The sequence below is a fragment of the Hoplias malabaricus genome, chromosome 14 (assembly GCF_029633855.1).
Source record: "Hoplias malabaricus isolate fHopMal1 chromosome 14, fHopMal1.hap1, whole genome shotgun sequence".
NCBI lineage: Eukaryota > Metazoa > Chordata > Actinopteri > Characiformes > Erythrinidae > Hoplias > Hoplias malabaricus.
In genome coordinates this window covers 25,554,365-25,577,254 of record NC_089813.1, presented here as the reverse complement: position 1 = coordinate 25,577,254, position 22,890 = coordinate 25,554,365, and positions in this window count along the sequence as shown.

The following is a 22,890-nucleotide window of genomic DNA, read 5'->3' as shown; positions in this document are numbered from 1 at the left end:
TTTAATACTTAATATGTTTGTGGTTTCAATAAATATACAAAATCCCATTTTTTAAGGTCTGTGACATTGTAGAATGCAATAAAACATGAATATGTCAATTGTTTATTTTTTGGAAGCTTTGACTGTCAACTGACAAATGTATAAAGAAATCATTTCCACATTATTTATAAATTTTCCATAAATATACAGAATTTTAAAATTTTATGGAGCTGCAAATAAACAAATCCAAGATTAACTTTGGAGTATTTCTACATAGAATTTATATATGTCTGCCGCTTTGCTTCATAGAGTATCAGGTTACATTTCTTCACTGGTAAGGTTTAACAAGACACTTTTCTGAAGTACTCCTAAGTCCAAGTGGTGATATTTATCACATGACGACATGCAACAACATACATGATTTTAATTTTTTTATATTCTAAGAATGTTTCCTCACCATTTGATATTTCTTTATTCTGTTTGAGTGCTTGAAACCAGACTCATTTATTATTTACAAAGCCTCAGTGTCTGTAAATGATTAAAAAAATACAACCACATGGTCTCTGTTCAGTATGCTAGGCATTTTCTCTCTGCTCATGGCAGAAATACTGCACTTTGAAAGTTTTTAGAAAGTGAAGAGACCTCCAAACTTTGAAAAGCATGAACCGGGATGAGGATACTGCTCTATTCTTGCACCATAGTGGGTAATATTGACTTATTTTTGCTGTAGATGAAACTGACTCTAAATCTGTGAGACCACTAACTGAAAGTTTTAAAGGTTTTACTGAAAGTAAATACAGACCAAAAGTGCTACAAAACTAAACAACTGAAGTTACAAATTTCTGTGGTAAACTTCAACCACATACATACAAGCCTTTTTTTTTCCTCCCTCAAATATACCCTTCCACCTTAAAAGATGCAGCGCTTCTGAAGGTAGACAAACTAATTGGTAATTGGTGAGTTATCTGTGTGAAATAAATAATATGCTTGTAATTTTGTTAGTTATTTTTATTTTATAAAATCATCATGTTCATTTAACATCTATTCACAAAGTGGTAATCCTTTTTATTTAAACCCATATAGTACAGATACTGTAATGCCCAATGGAAAATTATCCAATCAGAATTTTTGTTATTGTGGCATTTAGGTAGGTGATGCCTTTGGAGCTACCCGTCTATTATTTCATGAGCTGAAGGCTTTCTATTTTTAATCAACCAAATAACTAAATGAGAGAAGCATTAACCAGTCACACTTTATGTATTAGTGGGTGAGAGCCTTTCTGTGAGAAAAACATTAGGCCTTTTGGAAGTCCTAGATAGCTGACTGTGAAGATAAATGGAAAAACTGACTAGTGTGTTTCAGTCAGATGTGAGGAATGGAAAACAGGAGTGGCAGCACTATGTCAACCTGCTACAAGATAAAATTTCTGTTACATTACTAACTCAAACATGGAATGTTGTTTCTAAGCTTTAGTGTTTATGTTTAAACTAGACTGGCCAATGCTAACATGCTAATCCCTATGGAGAACTAGCTAAAATTACCTTTAACATAGAGGTGTTCTCTCTCTCTCTCTCTCTCTCTCTCTCTCTCTCTCTTTCTTTTACCACTGCTTTTGTTATTTATTATAAGATTGAAATCTCGTGATTTGCCACTGGAAAGCAGTCATATAAAAAGCAACAAGATCATCACATCACAAGATAGTGGATTTGAACTTTGAACTCTCAAGTAGTGAAGTTGTTTTTATACTTTTACAGCAATCAGTGTAAACAGATTTAAATCTATTTAATTTAATTTCTGGGGCGGCATGGTGGCGCAGCAGTTAGTGTCGCAGTCACACAGCTCCAGGAACCTGGAGGTTGTGGGTTCGATTCCCGCTCCGGGTGACTGTCTGTGAGGAGTTGGTGTGTTCTCCCCGTGTCCGTGTGGGTTTCCTCCGGGTGCTCCGGTTTCCTCCCACAGTCCAAAAACACACATTGCAGGTGGATTGGCAACTCGAAAGTGTCCGTAGGTGTGAGTGAATGTGTGTGTGTCTGTGTTGCCCTGTGAAGGACTGGCGTCCCCTCCAGGGTGTATTCCTGCCTTGCGCCTGATGATTCCAGGTAGGCTCTGGACCCCCCGCGACCCTAAAATTGGATAAGCGGTTACAGATAATGGATGGATAATTTAATTTCTGTTCCAAACATGTAGACCTCCATTATTTATTTTTCTGACCAAGATAGAACTATTCCAAGTCTAAGTAAAAGGAGAAAACAAACAATATCTTTTCTTCACATATATATCACATCTTTCAATTCTCAAATCATGATACTGAAGCCGATTAAAAAACAAAAAATAATAATAATTTTTAGATTTGTAAACATGTATTTACACAGTCATATCAAAATTTCGGACCACCTTCTTTCTACGTTCACTGTCCAATCTCCTAGCTCCACTGACCATACAGGAGTGTGTTGTTCTACAATTACAGACTATAGTCCACCTGTTTCTCTGACTATTTTCTTCTCCCCATTTCACCTTGCTCTTCAATGATCAGAACACCCACACGACCAGCACACAGCATGTATGATCTGGGCAGTGTATCACTCTCATTTCTGTAGTGACACTAACATTGTAAAGGTGTTGTAGAGGCACTGTATAGGCATGTTAGTGTGTGTTGCATTGGTATAAGTGGATCAGACACAGCAGTGCAACTAGTTTTTAAAACTGTCCACTCTGACACACCTAGCGTGCTTTGTAGTATGCAGATCACCAGGTGAAATAATGTCTGTAACAAGAATTACAAAGTGTACCTGTATGGTAAGTGGACCTGAGAGATGGAGAGATGAAGATGGAGATTGGGTGTAAAAACAAGGAGGTCATCATATTATTCTGATATACATTGTATATGCTTAAAGCAGCAAACAGTTCCAGTTAAGCCAATGTCATTTTATAAAAACAGAACAGGAATCCTACTCTGGCTAATTATTTTTGCATTCTGTTATGCTGTGTACAGAAATGCCCTCTGCAGGCCAAGCTCTGTATATACATTTCAGTTTCCTTGATTCCACTAAATGCATTAGAGGTAATTTGTGGTAAAACAAAACATTACCACTGAATGAGGCTAATCTTGAGGGAAAATTTTCACATACAAATACAAATATGTTATAGTGTGTGTGTGTATGGATTAAAATTTTGTGTGGAATAGAGAGAGAGAGAGAGAGAGAGAGAGAGAGAGAGAAGGATTAAAAGAAGTAAAAGCCTGATAAAAACCCCAGTCCTTGCTAACCCTGCCAGCCTTTATTTATCATATCTCCAAATAGCAGTGTTATGTTGTGTTATGGTCAGAATACAGTGACCTTACTTGATCAAGTGCTGCAAGCCCCCAGCAGATAAGAGGAGCAATATAATGGAGTACAATGAAGAGAGTGGGCTGTAATTATTTGTGCCCTGTCAAGAGAGGGGCCTGTGGACCCCTAGTGATTCAAATCTGAGGAGTCTGTGGGCAACTAGAAACTAAAGCTTGCCAGCACCAGACAAATATCGCCTTGCTCTCACGACATTGCTGAAATTGCATCAGTTTGTCATGCACAACACTGCCATGGAAAAAAATAATAAAATAAAATAATATATATATATATATATATATATATATATATATATATATATATATAATTTGCCTGCAAATATGGGTGCTCTGTTCCCACTGCAAATTCCACAGGGATTTGTAAAGGGGGTGCATTTCTCTTTTCTGGCCTACTATCGCACAGTGAGCAATTGCCTGGCTTCAATGCTTTTTGGGCTTGAAATGAATGTGTAATACTGCAGTTATAATCACACAGGAAATATTTCAAAACATCTGAATGTTCATGGCTCCTTTAGATCACTGCAATATATGATCCATGTCTGCCTAAGTGCTCACACAAATATTGCTGTACATTTGGTAGAATCTGGGTTTTTATTGTTGTTCATTTGTGTATGTTAGACACGGTGGACAATGTAAGCTCAAATCAAGACCTTAATATGCAGCTGTGGGCAAAAATATTAGGCACCCTTTTTTTAAATGATGGTTTTGAATGAATAAATGAATGAATGAATGAATGAGCAATTATTTTTGCTAAACATGAAAGTAATAAGAAGAACCTATTTTACACTTACTGTTTATGTGCTAAATTCAACATATTTGGAAATTGGAACTTGTGCTACAAATATTAATTTAATTATCATATATTGCAATTTTTTTCCATGTACACACTGCATGATTCATACACTTTAATACATGTTATATTTTGTGTATTTTTTCTTCCTATATGTTTAAATCAAGTAAACAGAAATTGTGCATTAAAAAATAAAGAAAAACATGTTATGTGTGAATAGATAGGCTATAAAATGTAATTAAATCAAGGCCATTATTAAAGTGCAATTTTATTAATAAATGTTATTTACAATTTTAAGAATGTCAAAATAAAAGGTCTATTGCATGATTGCACTTTTACACAGTTACACATTTCAGGCCCTAACATCTGAGCTTTTACAATATTTTAATCAATAGTGGGCATTGGTGTAAAAACCTCTGGTTAACTACACCATTACACATTATTATACATTCTTTTAATTCAGGTCTAAATACAATGAGAAGGTTTATTACAATTCATAGACAGCAATGTTGGAATCAATAGCTTGTACAATGCAGATTAGAAGACAGCAACCCAGACACTGGGGCAATTTTGTTAAATTATAAAACGTATAATGTAAGTGTAATAGTATAAAATGTCGTTATATTGTGTAATTTTAGTTACATCTATTCTGGAGGTTTAATCCAATTAAATTTAAATATGAGGATATTATTTTGTAACTTATTTCCAATATTTTACAGCTTTCTCAGTCATTATGGAACCATTTACAGTATTTGTTGTTGTTGTTGTTGTAAGCATTTTTACATTTAAACTTACAATGTTAATATTATAGTATTTTAACTTATGGCTTATACAATATTTTTCCTGATAATTATTTGAAATCTGTGAAGCTGTGAACTAATCAAATCATAAAATAATAATTTAATTTACTTCAAGTTTCTTTTTAAATTGAAAAGAGTGATCCTAAGTTTTGAAGTATCCTTTATGGATAATTACATAAAATTCAAAGAAAAACAGATTTCGTTAATATCTACATACTACATCTACATCTACAATATGATGTTGTTATAGATGTGTGTGAATACAGTTGAATGAAGACAAACTTTTTCCTTTTTTTTTCTGGAACACTCGTAGTGGCCTCTTCTCCTGATTTAGCAAATTTGAAGTTCATGGTCATGTTGCAGAAGCAGGAGATAAGGAGGGTCCTACTCTGCAGCCTGGTGTTAATTCATTTTTCTTATCTTTTGATGCTGGAGTTGCTGGGCTCCTAGATGATCCCAATGCTGGCTCATTTCGGGACCTAAAAGAGAAATGATTGTGGCTCCAGATGCTCCTTGGGCCTAACTTTAATTCTGTAGCTGTGGGAGCTTCTCTGCGCTGCCCTTTCATGTCAGGGGACACAGAGGGGACACAGATGAGATAAGTGGCAGTGTGTTTGCCGGAGTTAAATACATGTCTGCTTAAATGCAGAAGGTGTGATATCATTGCTGTGGGCAACTATTACACTCTATTTGAAAATGAGAAGGTCATGGCTTCCAATGTGCCTTGCTAATGTGCATCTACACAAAGGGCAAGAGAAAACACACATATAAGGCCAGCATCACTTTGCCTGCATGCATTGTTGTAGAATAAGAGAATATGGGATAAATAATAATGGCTTTAAAAGAGCACTATGCAGATTTTGCACTAAAATGTTACAAACACAATGTGTGAAAGTGATCATGCATTATTTTGACTTTTTCTTTTGTTTTGTTTTGTTTTTCTGTAAATCACTTATGTGAGATGAAGAATGAAATGGGATTCAGTTCCTGAATAAGTGTCATTTTAATAATAAAAAAGGCTTTATATATATTAGATGATCTATAAGTATAATGGCTAGACCATAACATCATCATTAGTGAAATTGACTTCTCCTATAAGTCCATATTCAGGTAATTTCTGGTATTTTTTTTATATATTTTAAATTCTGAATTTTCAACTTTAGAAAATGAAAATGTGTCCTGCAGTGCAGGTTTGCACATTGTATACACACTGTATACACACTGCGACAGGTAGTCTCGCTGCCACACAACTCCAGGGTCCTGTGGTTGTGTCGGTTCAAACCCTGCCTCAGGTCACTGTCTATAAGGAGTTTGGTGTGTTCTAACTAAACATAGAAAAAATCATCATCAAAAAAATAAAAAAAAAACATGCTGGAAGATGGATTGACTGTTCTATAGTGTCCATATGTTTGAGTGTGGGAGTAATGTGTTGTGAGCGTGTGTTGACCCAGAACAGTTTGAAGCAGTTACAGAAAATATAGAAATGAATAAATAAACATTTCAGTGCACAATAATATTTTTCTGAATGCAGCATAAACATATTGTAACAAATGTCTAAAAAATGTGTCCTGCACACTATGAATTCATATGAACTGTTGGATTTGCATGTTTCCTTGTTGTTAAGTAAGTAACATATGTTATGTATGTTATGTCAAAATGCATTTTGAACAAAATAAATAAATAATAACAAATGCTATTTTTTAGTGAAGGCTGAAAAGAGGAATATAATTAAATGCACATTTTTCATTATTTATTTATTTATTTACATCAGAAGAGCAATTAATTTTAAAGGTCTGGTATTGCAGCCTAATTTCCATATATTGATTGTATGGTATGAATGGGAATGTTTAGAAAATGTTTCAATATTTAAAAATGAAAATGAAAAATAATAAACTCTTATGTAAAACACATTAGAAAAATGGGTTATTTATGATATGGATGATTTAAAAAATTTAATTGTACATGTTGTCCCTTGCCAGGTTCTGTGAAACATTAGAATTGCTTTAGTTTTCCATACCATTGTTTGGTTTACGTCATTTTCTTGTTTTGAGGCTTTGTGACAGGTGATAGAGTAGCTTATTTAAATAGATAATAAACATAACAATGTAGTTCATATGGCAAATACTGCATATAATACAAACCATACTATTACACAACAGGAAATAATATTTAAATTTCACATCATTGACTACTGTGGTGTATGTGTACAACTTAATAGGTTTTAGTTAATTGTGTTTTTGTGCATGCATTACATGCCTTTAATGTGAGTGGCCCTCCCTCCTCTAATTTCAATGTTTCTTAAAACCATTGATTTCTTGGAAATGACTTTCTGTCTGAATGGTAATGATTAAGCACAGTCTGCAACCTTTGCTTTGAATTTGTGCAGCCCCATGAGGACTTTGAAGCAAATTCTCGAAAAATATGTGGACGGGGGATGTGTAGCACATATGCTAATTGGACAATACAGTGGCTTAAATGGGCATTCAGATTTAATTACTGTGTGCTCAAATTTGGGTAGCTGACTGCTTGCCTCAAAAAAGCAATCAGGTTGTTTTATAGAATTTCATATATTTTTATGAGATCTTATGTCTGTGGCTAGGTGCGAGCTAACAGAAATGTCACCTGTCCATTTATCCTGCTGCTTTCCGTGCTAAAGTCCAGACTTCATTTGACAGGACATGTTCCTATGCACAACAAATGCCATGGTAAATTTAAGTGGCGGCAGAAGGATTGAGCAGAGGCATTTGCATACATAAATCTATTGGGTATGTGACATTAATCAATGATCCTCCATCCTGAGAGCAGGTCTGCTGACTTTTGATCAGTGCATTATCGGTTCAGATGGGCCTTTTATGAACTCTGACAGTTCTCTGTCACCTGTTCATGGCATTAAATGGCGGATAATCGTTCCGTTTACTTTGGCGCCTTTGGTTGTATGGAACGTGAAATGTAAAACCTGATATTATGTCTCATGCTATACTATATTAGCTGAGGATGACTGGTAAACAAGGCCTTATTTATAAAATATTCTTGAATTTCAAACTTAATTCAATTTTAAAATTACTGCGCATTATTTACACTTTTTACAGCAGATTCTGGGATTTTTTAAATCACTACTTGAACATGAATTTTCACACATTATGATTGGTGCCTACACAGTATTACAGAATATGCATCATAATTAAAGAGTGTTGAGTTGTCTTCTCATGGTGTAAAAGTGGTCAGAAGAACCTATATATATATATATAGCCTTGTGCCCAATGATTCCAGGTAGGCTCTGGACCCACCGCAACTCTGAAGTGGATAAGCGGTTACAGATATATATAAAACCCATTTTCATATTTTCTGGGTTTTTTTGTTTTTTGTTTGTTTGGTTTTTCTCTTTTCTCCAGATTTCTAAATTGCTAAATTAAAAAATAACATTTGAATTAAATGCTCAAAAATGATTAAGCTGTATTTAATGGCCCTTTGATTGGGAAATAAATTAATGCGTGGTGGTCTCTGACTTTTGCTATATTATTGTAATATGTTTTTGTTAAAAGTGGTTTACAACTGCTTTTACTAACAACGAAGGGGATGAAGAGCTTTTTAACTGAGGTAGAATGTCAAGCGATGGGTCCTCTGTCGCTAACTTGCAGTGCTGAAGGCCCTAAACTGAGAGATTCCTGCCTATTTCTTTTGTTCTCTGTAGGGAAAGGTCAGCATTGCAATGGGAATTGATGTAATTGTGAGAAGGGGGCAGCTGGCAGTGTCAAATAGCTTTGGCTGCAAGTTCTTCCCATTTCATTAGCTGGCCATTTTCCAGCTCCTCACCCTGTAAATGCAGCGTGACACCCTTGGCATTTAGTATGCAAGAGATTATGAATGGCCGCCGCCAGCACTTAATAGGCCTGATGAACACTAGGGCTGCTCCCATCAGCATCCATACAAACCAATCAGGGAGATCGTCAGAGCGATATAAATACAAGTGGCACGATATAATGAAGTTGTGTTCTTTAAGCGGCCCTCCATCGCACACAAGCCCCTTTAATGTCTTCTTTATACGCAGCCTCTTTTAGATATAGCCTTATCTGCTCCATTGAATAGTTTTACAGTGATCAATAAACAGTTTTCTGTGGCCTTTCACTGGTGTCACTTGTCATTGAGGAATGCAAATGCCCATCAGAAACTAGCCTGACAGTTTTCCCTTTGCAACATTAGAATGGGAAAAAAGCTCATCAGCAATAAAGCAGATGATGGCCCTCTCAAGGTGCTTTTCCTGAATTATATTAAAAGGTTGAAGAGATGACATTTAAGGCCACAGTGCTGCTGTGCATTTTGATCTATTACAACTATATTTCATTGTCATAGATATATAATATATAAACTAATTTCTTATTAATATTGATCTATTATTTAGTTGTTATTATAATACACAAGCTTTATATTTTATAAATAAAGTTTTCTGAAAGTGTCATGGAGGATGGTCAAAAATGCAGAAATGTAAGGTTCGTGAGTCAGGGGCCAGTGATTTTCAAAACGGAAACGCTCATCCATTGTGCTGACTGCTTATTTTGCTAATGACATGTATTCTAACGTAAAACAGTACTACATGGATACATGGACATGCTAACGAAGTAAAAAAAAACACCTTCTGCAAAAACATATTTAGGTGTTCATATAAGGTGTTCTGAAGAACAAAAAGTCAATATGTCCCTGGCACAATTAAGTTTGATTCGTTACATAGACTTCTTTCCCTGTAGTCCTTTATCAACAGGTTGTGCAATAAAAATGTAACGTAACTTTACACTACTGCATAAATCCCTTCTGATTTTTCATCCTGATATGGTACATATGGTACATTATATATATATATATATATATATAGATATAGATAGATAGATAGATAGATAGATAGATAGATAGATAGATAGAGAGAGAGAGAGAGAGAGAGAGAGAGAGAGAGAGAGAAAATAATCATGGACAAATTTAATTTTGAGAGAGCTCTATAAATGATCTACAAACTGAAATCAAATTAATCTGCTGAAATTATTGAATTTATAAAATTCTACTGTTAGACTTAAGTTTACAGTTCGAAGAAGACTAGGTGAAATTTACATTTAGGATTAAGATTATGTTATTTAGGTAATATTTAATAGAATTCATCACATTCAGCTCACAGATGGTCATATGAGTAATAGCATTAAATATAAATATAAACAATTATTTAACAAAGCAGAGGTCAATAAAAAATGAATTTAACAAAAAAAAATGAAATAATTTAATTTTAATTCATTTTAATTTCATTTTATATTATTTTAGTTAGAACTCGTGTTTATAAAAAGTTTTACCTTGATATTCTTAATAAAACATGTAACTTTAAATATGTCAGCTACATTCTACATCAAAAACCAGTCAATATTTGTACTGTATGCTGATTTGCACAGCTCTCTTGACAACTGATATGTGAAAAGTTGTAAGCTTTTTGTAGATGTCTTTCTAACTGTAAGAAGTCACAGCTCTGAATGAACAGAGGAAAAGTACAAACATGCCTCCAGACTCTCCCGTGTCTGAGAGTGGAGAGGCTTTCTGAATCGTATCGTGTTCTCTCTGCACAAGTTCTTGTGGCTTATTAAGATTTCAAAGATACAAACGGTAGTTCAGTAATTGCTTTCTTGAATCTGCCTTTAATAATTACACGTGGCAAAGCGGTGGTGAAAATTAGAAAGGCAGAGACTAATGGAAAACTAGATTTTTTCACTGAATTAGAGAGCACGACGATCCATATATTGACAATACATCAAGATGAAAGAGATCAGGAAAAGTGTTTCAGACTGTCCGGGAAAAGGGAGGCAAACTGGGTGTGATGCAGTGTGGCATTCGCTGCAGGGTCTACTGGGTGAGAGAGAGAGAGAGAGAGAGAGAGAGAGAGAGAGAGAGAGAAGCATCTGGGTGAATCCCTCTGTCTCTCTTCTTTACTGAATCTCTCTCTCTCTCTCTCTTCCTCCCTCCCTCTCTGTATTACTTTCTCTCTTAGAATCTCCTTTTCTCTGTATCTCTTTGTATTACTTTCTCTCGTATCTTTCTCCTTCTCTGTATGTTTCTCCTCCTTGTATTACTTTCTCTCTTTGTATCTCTCTTCTCTGTATTTTGCTTTTTTCCTCTGTCTCGCTGTCTCTCTTTCTTCTCTCTCTCTCTCTCTCTCTCTCTCTCTCTCTCTCTCTCTCTCTCTCTCTCTCTCTCTGTCTTTCTTTATTTCTCTTTACTGATGTACTTTAAGGGCCTGTATTAATGAAGTATGACAGGGACATAAGACTTTCATTAAGACGCAGTAATTTACCTCAAAAAGTATTGACCAATCTTTTTTGTTTGGCAGCAGATAGATATAAACTATGTCAGTAGTAGTCTGTATATCTGTACCATAACTAAAACGATAATAAAACTTGTTAGAATTTCATAATTAATTCTAGATATGGCCAAATATGTTTAGTACATTCTACATTTTATCGATTGTTAAAAACTGCTTGTACATTTACAGGTCAACTTCTTCATTGGATCTGTCTGGTCCATCCGTTGACGCAAAGGTACAAATTGCATGATTATGATGTATCATGTATTCGAGAAAGTCTCTTTGTTCAGTGTAAAAAATCAATAGCGATGCTCCTGGAGCAGCTCTTCCTCGCCTTTACATTTCCAGATAGGGATTGCTCTGGAATTGCTGATTCTACATTTAGAATGACAGTGATTCATACCATGGTGCTGTCCAGTTAGGCCGCTAACTTATACCTGAGGGTCCGGCACTGACATTTCATCTACAACTTTGGGAAAGGTTAAGGGCTGGGAGGCTACAAGCTGCAAGAAACCTTTACCTTCGACTTATTTTTAGATTTAGTGCAGGAGTGCACCAAACAAGAAAAAAAACTCTTTTTTGTTATTATTTTGTGCTTGCTTGTAATGGAAGAGAAGGCAAGTTAAGTTGAGGCCTGTGTTACAATTATCTGATGACTTTATTTAAAGTATTTTACATATATATATACAATTATGTGAAATAGTGGAACATTGCAAAACAATATAATATGTAATATGTTATTTTCTTTTGTAGACACATACAAATACACATTATTCAAATTATTCTATCATTTCCACTGTCCATCCATTATCAATCATTTATTATCAAATGAGTGTTTCTTGTTTCTTTCTTTTAAGTGTATAATGAGCGAGATGAGAAATATTAACCTGAAAATGCTGAAATTATAGATATACAGAAATGTGTGTGTGTGTGTGTGAGTGTGAGTTTGTGTGTGTGTGTGTGTGTTTGTGTGCACGCGCATTTGCTATCAAGATAAAATCTATTTCCTCCACCTTTGCTCTTTTCAGTTGCTTTTTTTATTAAAATTAAAAAATGTAGCTTGTTGTTTACTTGATGAATTGAAAATTGTGCAATGTTACTTGAGAAAAAAAACTTTTTCCCTAATGTAGGAATTTTCCTTCTTCAATGAAGTTACTGTTTCACAGATAAGAGGTTTTTCCCAGTGGCAACAGGGTGTCAGTAATACAAACCCCATTACTAAAATTGTTGGGGCACTGTACAAAGTGTAAACAAAACCAAAATACAATGATGTACAAATCATTTGAACAACATATTTTATTGAAAATAATACAAAAACGACATTTCAAATGTTAATATTGAGAAAGGTGATTGCTTTTTAAAACATGCAAGCCCATTTTGAATTTGGGACAGGGGCATACTTACACTGCGTATCATCACCTCTTCATGCTTCACTGATTTTCAATTGGTGACAGATCTACACTAGTTTAGGACACATACTCCATTACTAAGGAGCCATGATGTTGTATTCCAGGCCTGAATTTGTATTGGCTTTGTCTTGCTGAAATAATCAAGGCCCCAAAAAGTCATTGTCTGGCAGTATGCAGTTACAAAACATGTATATTGTTCAGCTTTAATGGTGCCATTACAGATGTAAAAATCACACATGTCACACATTTATTTTTGACATGTTTTTTAAATGTTTTTTTCCTTTTATCATGTTTAAACAGTTCATGATGCAAGAAAATATTTTAAAAACAAAATCATGTTCCATTAATTCTGCTTAAAGTTAAATATGTTTTTATACTCTTGAGATGCTTTGAATAGTTTTGGAAAATTTGCAATTTGGTATTTAGGTAAAAACAGGTTTAAGTTTGTCATGAAAAATAATATACATTCTAATGATTTTGAATCACATATTAACATCATGAATCAACACACTTACTTAACATATTGACTCCTGCAAGTTCAGGTGTAACTTAATTGTATTGGTTTGGTTAAACTCTCATCATTTACTCAAGGATTGAATTTACTTAGATAGCTGATCACTTTAATCCTCTCTCAGATCCAAGGCCATGTGAATTTATGCCTTTTTTTCGATCTCTTCTCCTCCATCCCCCATTGTTTGACCTATGGCCTCTTGACCCCAGGGCACCTGAGCTGCATGTTTTTTGGTTGTAATTAGGACGGCCAATGGACCCTTTGTTGACCTTGGTCCCACTATTGGGAACAGGCAAGACACAATGTCACTGGGCCTTTGTGTAGGAAAGGGAAAAAAACTGTCTATGGATTGATCATGTTTTTGTTGTTGGTCTTTAATTGCTCTCTATTTTGAACCTAGCCCTATTTGCTTTGAAGACTATCTTTGAAGACTATGTCATTATCATAGACAGCCTGAAGACACATGCAATATGATTTTATAAAAAAATAACCTGCTTACTTAGGCATTATGTCTGGCTTCCTATCCTTCTCTAAAATTACATAGTACAGTTTCTGCTTTGCTGAGTAGCAATGACAGAAGCTCTGTTCTCCTTATCACAGGTCAATGAAGCATTACAATGATCCCAAAGCTGTGACATATTTTTAAGGTAAAAACATTAGGTAGTGTTCCTTAATCATAGAGAAATCTTTTATTATGAAAATCACTTACTTCATCTTTGGCAAACCCTGCTTTTTTGCCCATGTGACCAAAATTTTATTTGTTTAAGGTCATAAGTAATTACGTATATATTTAACTATACATACACTATATGAAAGTAATGTTTTATTGCACATTATAGCATAATTGCACCAAGGTTTCTACATCTATGAATAACATAGAAAATGTAGAGTGGATTATTTAACAATAAATATTATATAATTCTATACATATTATTTAATATATTTTGTCTGAAACGTTTCAAGAGCTGACCTAAATCTCACATGAAATCAAATCAAATCAAATCAAATTTATTTATATAGCGCTTTTCACAACTGGTGTTGTCACAAAGCAGCTTCACAGAATTCCAGTAAGACAAGATTTGACATGAAATGTAAAGACAAATGTAAAACCCTCAAGTGAGCAAGCCAGGGGCGACAGTGGCAAGGAAAAACTCCCCCAGCTGAGGAAGAAACCTTGGGAGGAACCAAGGCTCACAAGGGGTGACCCATCCTCCTCTGGTCAATCTACTGGTGATGATAGTTAGTAGTCCATGAGAACTTCAGTGTAGGGACAGCTTCAAGGCACTTGGTGGTTGCTGGAGCGTGGGCAGCTGGTCTGAAGCGTGGAGGAGGATCTCGACAGTCATCCATCAGTGTCCAAACAGACAGGTGGGCAGTCGTTTACTCGGAAAGATGTAAAGGGATGGAATTAGTTTTGAACTGTTTTGTGTTTGTAAAGTAGAAAATATGAAAATTTCCAGAGTGTGGCTAATGACTCCGGCAGATCTGACTATGACAGCATTAACTAAAAGGAGAGAACCAGAAGGACACACAGACACGGGAGCATCCTGAAACACTGGCATCCCTCCGCTCCACCGTCAACAAACCTGAGTGATCGCGAGAAGCGGCGGGACGACAGCACCAGCGTCTCAGTATACTATAATTCCCTGTGTCCATGGACCCCCCGGATCTGCCGCCTTTATCTATGGGGGAGCATTAGCTACCAAATGATAAACTAAACAAATGAGTTTTTAGCCTACATTTGAAGATTGCGACTGTGTCTGAGTCCCGAACATTTTTTGGAAGATCATTCCAGAGTTGGGGGGCTTTATAAGAAAAGGCTCTTCCCCCAGCTGAGGCCTTCTGAATTCTGGGAACATTTAAAAATCCAGTATTCTGTGATCTGAGTGAACGTGGAGGCTCATAATAGGAAATTGTATCTTGAAGATATTCAGGAGCAAGCCCATGTAGAGCTTTATATGTTAATAACAAAATTTTGTAGTCAATGCGGAATTTAACAGGCAGCCAATGAAGTGATGATAAAACTGGGCTGATATGTTCAAATTTTCTAGTTTTAGTGAGGACCCTAGCTGCAGCATTTTGAACTAGTTGAAGTTTTCTTAAATTGCTGCTGGTGCATCCTGACAGTAGTGCGTTACAGTAGTCAAGCCTTGAAGTAATAAAGGCATGTACTAATGTTTCTGCGTCCTGGAGGGATAAGGCATTTCTAATCTTAGCAATATTGCGAAGATGTAAAAAAGCTGTCCTAGTGATACTACCTATGTGTTGATCAAATGATAAATCCGGGTCAATTATGACACCAAGATTTTTTGCTGCTGAACCAGGTTTAACTGGAAAGTTAGCTAGATCTAAAATTAAATCTGATAATTTATTTCTTGTCACTTTTGGACCCAAAAGCAGGACCTCTGTTTTGTTGCTGTTTAGAAGGAGGAAGTTACGCAACATCCAGCCTTTCACGTCTTTTACACAGTCCTCTATTTTCTTTAATCTGTGTTTGTCATCGGGCTTGGCTGAAATATACAATTGTGTGTCGTCTGCGTAACAGTGAAAGTTAATGTCATGGTTTCTTATAACTGTGCCTAGCGGTAACATGTATAATGTAAATAATAATGGTCCTAAAATAGAGCCTTGTGGAATTCCAAATCTTACTTTAGAATAATTTGAATTTAGATTGTTTACTTTTACGAATTGATAACGTTCCGTTAAGTAAGATTTGAACCATAATAGGGCTGTCCCTGTGATTCCAACCATGTTTTCTAACCTTTCTATGAGAATATTGTGGTCTATTGTATCGAAGGCTGCGCTTAGGTCAAGAAGCACCAACAGGGATACGTGGCCTTGATCAGAGGCAAGAAGAAGATCATTTGTTATCTTGACTAGAGCTGTCTCTGTACTATGATGTTGCCTGAATCCAGATTGGAATTTTTCATATATATGATTCTTATGTAGATATGAACTAAGTTGTTGGGCCACAGCTCTTTCTAAGATCTTAGACAGAAATGGCAAATTAGAAATAGGCCTGTAATTAGACAGTGTACTAGCATCAAGATTTGGTTTCTTGATCATAGGTTTAATAACTGCTAGTTTAAAAGCTTTGGGTACATGGCCCAGACTAAGCGATGAGTTTACTATAGTTAAAAGAGGATCAATAATAGCTGGTAGTACTTCTTTGAGCAACTTTGTGGGAATTGCGTCAAGTGTGCAAGTTGTACAGTTTGCGGAGGTGATAATCTTCTCTAGTTCTAATTGTGGGAGTGGGTAAAAGGTTTCAAGTCTTTCTTTTACAGTTATATTATGTTTTATTTCATTCACATCAGGTGGCAGCCAGGATGGATTTGATCCTGTGGCTAGAGTTTGTTGTCTAATATTCTCAATTTTATTATTAAAAAAGTCCATAAAATCTTTACTGGTGAGAGTTGCTGGAATTAGTTGTTCAGAACCTGCTTGATTTTTTGTAATTCTAGAAAACACACTAAACAGTGCTCTCGGATTATTTTTATTATTGGAGATCAGCGAGGCCAGATATGCTGAGCGAGCTTTAGTGAGGGCATTTCTATACTCTATAAGGCTGTCCTTCCAGGCAGAATGAAACACTTCAAGCTTGGTTGATCGCCATTTCCGCTCTAGTTTTCGTAATGTTTGTTTTAAAGTACGGGTCTTATCGTTATACCATGGTGCGAGCTTTTTCTGTCTTATACTTTTATGTTTAAGTGGTGCTACCTTTTCTAAAGTAGATCGACAGGTATTTTCTAGGTAGTCAGTTAGTACATCTAGGTCCATTGGGTCTGATGGAGTTGATGAAAGATGAAAAGACAATGTAAGGAAAATTATAAAGGAAAACTTATCATTTCAGAGTTAATATTATTTTACTTTTATCAACATAACATAAACAAATTGTAATAGCTTGCAGTTGATGGGACACTGAATGGTATTTTGTGATTTCTGGACACTATCACCATCGTTGAGAAAAAAAAAAGTCAACATCAGCAAAGTTTTCTGATGAATGACAAATTCATGATAAATGAACCATTTCATAACTAAAGACTAATCAGTCTAAAAGACAGAGTCTTAGCCTCTAAATCTTAGAGTATATTTTAAAAAAAAGCAAACATGGCATTAATTTTGTTTTCTTTGAATGCTGTAAAACTGCATCAACACCCACCTTTGACCTAACATCATGGATCCCTTTATCTGTACTTTCTTCAGGTTCTTCTCCACATCCTACACTTGAGATGCCCAGTGAGGAAGCATGTAGTGTCCAGTATTATGACCAGTGGATTTCTCAGTGCTGCTGAAGATGCTTAGTTTCATGGTCTGGCTGTGAGGTGGTAGCCAGAGGCTGCTTGGAGCATGAGAGGTTGTTCATCATGGGCTGAAGGGTCACCCTCTGAGTATTTATCTTGTAAGCAGCTTAGCTCTACTGGAAACTAGGCTTGTCTCCAGTTTGTCTTCATTCAGGCCCAGCCATTGTTAATGACTGTCACTGGGGCTGGCTACCTGTCCAAATACCTTGGACTTTAGCACGGGCCTGAGGTGAGACAGAGAAAGCAAAAAAAGAAACAGGTTTATGATTTGTAGAGTATTCCTAGGCAATAACTAATTTTTGGCCACCCAGTGCCAAATACTTTCCAATACCTGAATGCTGATTAATATTTCAGTATCATTTTAGCATTCATGTATAGAAACGCATTAAAATCTGCATATTTTTGTATATATTTTAACTAAATGCATTTTAAAGGCTAATGAACACTAAAATAATACATTTGGCCAGAACATAATGGGTGGATTTACAATGCTGAGCCAAAAGAAAGCAGCAACAATTTGCATTATTAACTTATATGGAATCAAGTCAGTTTATTACTTCGGCCAGTGGACTGTATGTTGCATTATTACACTTCTGTGTAATGCTCAAAGTCATCTTTCAGCAGCACCCATTGTAATTGATCAGAGGAATTTGCCGTACACCTGTCTAAGTTGAGCCAATATTCTGAATGGGCTACAACACCTCAGAATATCAGTATGAATTGCCACAGACTGGCAGATATTTTTTTTATTTTCAGTCAGGGATTATGATTTTCAAGGTGTTATATAAGGTGTACTCACCTGCAGCATGGTGGTGTAACCAAAAATGATTTCATTTTATAGAAAGATGATAAAAAAACAAGACATCTGTCTTATACATTGTGCTTAGTATTATCACAGACATTGAATAAATGTAATAAAATTCAGTTTTGATTTCAGCTTAAAAAGGAGATTTATGTCCTAAATCTAAGTCTAGCAAAACAAAGTTCATAGCTACAGTTATTGTAACATTTCCTCTTTGTTTGTACAAACATAGTGCACTAACAAAGTTAAACAAACTAGATAATAGCATATTATTATCTTTTGTGCAATCTCACATCAGGTTATGCAGGTTTGTTCAATTGCCCTTGCATCCATATCCTCACCACCCATCCGAGTCTGAGTTGCAGTAAGTTTTATAATGGCTCGATTCTGGCTGGGAGGGGAGCACAGAGCACACAGTTTTTCTTCTTCATTAAGTCGAGTGTGAGGAGTGTTAAATAATATTAATGACCAGGATAGTCATTACTTACCTCCGTTTGCACCGGCTCAAGCGATTTTATCGATCAGCAAGTTGTGGGGGGGTGAGGCCCAGTATAGCAGATTATTCTGGCCTGTGATATTATCAGCAGCTTAAATAAGTTGATTAGCACAAGCACTATCTTTAAATAGATCTAGATGATGATGTTGATTGGGTGGAGCAGAGCACCATCCATCTTTTTGATCAGCTAATAACTGGAATCCATCACTGTTTCTATCAGGCCCCTGCTCGCCCTGGTTCCTCTCTGTCTCTCTGTCTCTCTCTCTCTCTCTCTCTCTCTCTCTCTCTCTCTCTCCAGAGTCCACAGGTTTTTCAGGAAGCACGCCCAGGAATGTAGGACAACATAGGCCATGCTGTTATTTGTCAGCGGACTGTGAAACTAGTTGCCCTGGACCTCCTCAGATGGTGCCTGAAAGGGAGAATGAGGGTACTCTTTTTAGTGCAATACTACTAGTAGAATAAAAACACCTCTAATGTTGCTTACACTGTATTTGTTTATGCTGATATAGCAAGCTACAGCATGTGATTTATACTGCTTGAGTGAATTTTTTGCATTTCTCTTGGAAAAAGCTTTTTCAGACAAACTGTGTACAGGCTCAGCTTAACCTCGTAGATCTCAGAAACCCTAAAAACATATTCAATCAGAGGGCCTAGTATGATTTTTCAAACACACACACCCACACACACAATTTTGAGAATATGTTGCAAAATTGCACCCTTAGGTTTTAAAGGTTGCCAGATTTTCTTCTTGTGATTTAGTTCATTCAGTTATATTACTGAGTCTGTAACACAGAAACATGTATACATGCATTACATTATAAAGAGTGATGTGCAAAATTATGAAACCACTTATTTGTTTTCAAGTCAAATTAGCCTTTAAGTTATTCCATTTATTCTTTAATCCACAAGCATAAGAAAGGTGGACGTAATGGGGGAAAAAGCAGTTTCCAAAACTGGAGATTTTAAATAAATATTTTATATTTAGATTGCAAATTATTTAAATGTATTGTTTTTTTTATCATTGCACAGTAGAAATAATTCACTCTGTGCTTTAAATATAAAACGAAAGCTTGCACAAAATAATGCAGTTTCATCTTTTCTCTAAAACACCAAATACATTTGACCCATCTCATAAAAGTAAAACAATTTGCTAATAAAGTAGATCAGAGTAGCTGAAACTGTGGAAGGCTAGGGGCCTGCAGGAAACATGTTTGTCCTTCTGTCTGTAATGGACTAAATGGAGGAGTTGTGTGGATAAGGCTATAAAGTTATATATATATGTATATATGAATAAAATTCATAAATGGCCCAGTGCATTAATTTATGTTTTATTTATATTTTGCTATTTTTTAAAAATCATTAAACAAGTTAAGAATGAAGGGAATAATGCATGGTTACTTTACTAAACTTATACCACAGAGCAGTGGTTTCTAGAAGGCAGATATTATTCAGAAATGTTTTATAATAAATAAGATTAACACCTCTTTTGTTGGTCTACATGTCATTCAGGACACTCTTCAAGAATTCAAAACTGAAATATTACTGTAGCACAATTTTTAAATGTCCACACACATTCAAATACATTTTTATTCATGTGCAATATCTTGAACGATGTGACACATTTGATTAACAGCACTTGTCACTGTAACCTATCAATTAGTTTTATAGAATTTACAGAGTACATGTATTTTAGAGTTTGTACCAATGACATTTCATTTGAACTTTATTAGGAAACCATAAAATAAAACAGGAAACTAACAGCCACATGTGAGCTTAAGGTCACCATAGTCTATGCCACACGTATGCTAGAGTGGTGACGAGCCTCTTGGTGCTGGGCAGTCCAGCAGTGGAGCAGTATTCTCTGGAGTGCTGGAGCATCACCCAATGCTCTTAGGGTAAGTTGAAGAAGTGATTGTGATTCAAAAGAAAAGTAGAGGCTGTTACTCATAGTTCGTTGTTAAGTTGTTTAAACTGTGGGCCTACAAAAGAAACCTTAATGTAACAATTTGTCTATAGACAAGCACCCAGCACCTATTGATATAGTTTGTCTTTTTTTTTTTTTTTTTTTTTTAAGTTCTGGGAAAAGCTTTTCTTGCTTAGCCGACTGTGAACAGCACAGCCTGGCTTAATTTGATTAAACACTTTGTTAGGAATAGCAATTAATGTACTTTCTCTGGCTATTTTTAAATGGTTCACCCCCCACAATTAATACACTGAATCTTGTTAATTATGCTCTAGCTTTGTTTCTTTCTTGCTTGCTCTCTCTCTCTCTTTTTTTTTATTGCTAATGGTTCCATAGGTGGAGAGGAGTGGAGGGGGTGTAACTCGACTGTCAGATGGAGAAAGCTCAGCAGGGCTGAGGCTCTCACAGGAGTCCATTTATTCCCCTGTACAGGCCTAATTATTCCTCTCCAGCCTGCTACAGGTAGAGAAAGCACCTTCACCCTGGCTGCAGCAACGTGCCTCCACAGAACCAATAGGAAAAGATTAATTGTTTGCTTTGTTTCACGTCCCCTAGGACAAGGGTCACTTAATAAAGAAAAATAATTCCCTCTTGCTCTTGATTCGTTTTATTTTCCTGAAACGCTGGTGGACAAGAGCGCAACGCTGAGCTTTGTTCTTGTTAGCACATTTGCCCATTTACCTCCAGAGCAGGCCCTGAATACTTGAGAAAAACAAGTGCAATAAATAAAAGAGGATTGATGAGGGCGCAGGCCGCTGTTAGTTTACAAGTTGTATCATCATTTGCTGCCTCTAAATCCTCATTAAAAAGGATGAAATTAAAAGACCTGCCCATTGTTCTTAATTGCAAAGCAAGAATATTAGTGAAGGCTCTACAGAAAGGAGGCACAATTAGAGAGCTTTGTTAATTGACTATCGCCACATGTGCTGAGTGAACACATCACACCAGCAAACGCATTAATGGCAAACGGTCAGGAGCTTGAGAGTGAGGGTCAATAAAATGTACGCTTAAATGCAAATGACACTGTAACATGTCAGATGTCAGATAAGTGACCTTTTGTGGACAAAGGACAGCCTTGGGATGGGTCAGTGCTACCAGTGCCGTGATCCAAATATGTACATCTACACAGGAAAGTTCAATGTAATGAGTTAGCTGGAGATAAAGTCTGTAATATATTTATAATTGTTTTTATCATTAGGAATAGGGAAATTAAAATATGAATATTAAAGTGCATAAAATCTAACATCTGTGACATATAGTGAGGGGAAAAGTATTAATATGCTTTCATTTTTGTTATTTATTTATTTACTTCCAGTTCATATGAATATATACTTTAAGTGTACAGACATAACACCTTTTGACTTAAATAAAATATAAAAATATTCATAAGCATCAACAAAAAAAAATACATTCTCAGGTAAAAACATCCAGACACTCAAATCAATTTATAAGACCTTAAATTTCTCTGTCACTACACTCTCAGAAACAAAAGTACATTGTTTTCACTTAAGGTACAAAAAATGTAAATGTGCCTTTAAAAGTACCACAGTTGTTTTGAAGTCTGGTTGTTTTCACATTCTCTTCTCCAGAAGGAGAGGTGAATGTTTCATTACAGAACTGTGTAAAACAGAAGAATATAATATAAAATCCAGGAGATTAAACTGGGCATGTGAAATCAACAAAATTTTTAAAGTATAAATGAATAAGGTACAATTTTGTTCCCTAATTAAAGGTACTTGAAATGTACCCTTGACCATACCACCACAGTGACATTTTTTCTGACAGTGTACTATTGCTTTAATGTTATGCAGACTTAAAATGTAAGGAAGTCCAGCACACTGTCCTAGACCCACACAAGATTACGCACAATCTCAGACTAATGATAATGAAGAAGCAGACATTTACATGAAATCAGTTGTTGGATGAAAGAAGCAAGATGAGAAATACACAAGGAACAATAAGCAATTATTTGCAATGCAATCTTTTACACCCTACACAAAATATCTTCTTTCAGAAATATTGGCAAGTGACCATTTAGAAAAAAAATCAGGTTTCATTTGGAACAGTGTACCCGATGACACAAAGGAAAAAACTCTATTGTTCAATAGTTTAGCACAGTATACAGAACAAAATACGGAGCTGTGAGCATTAGTGCACATCACTGA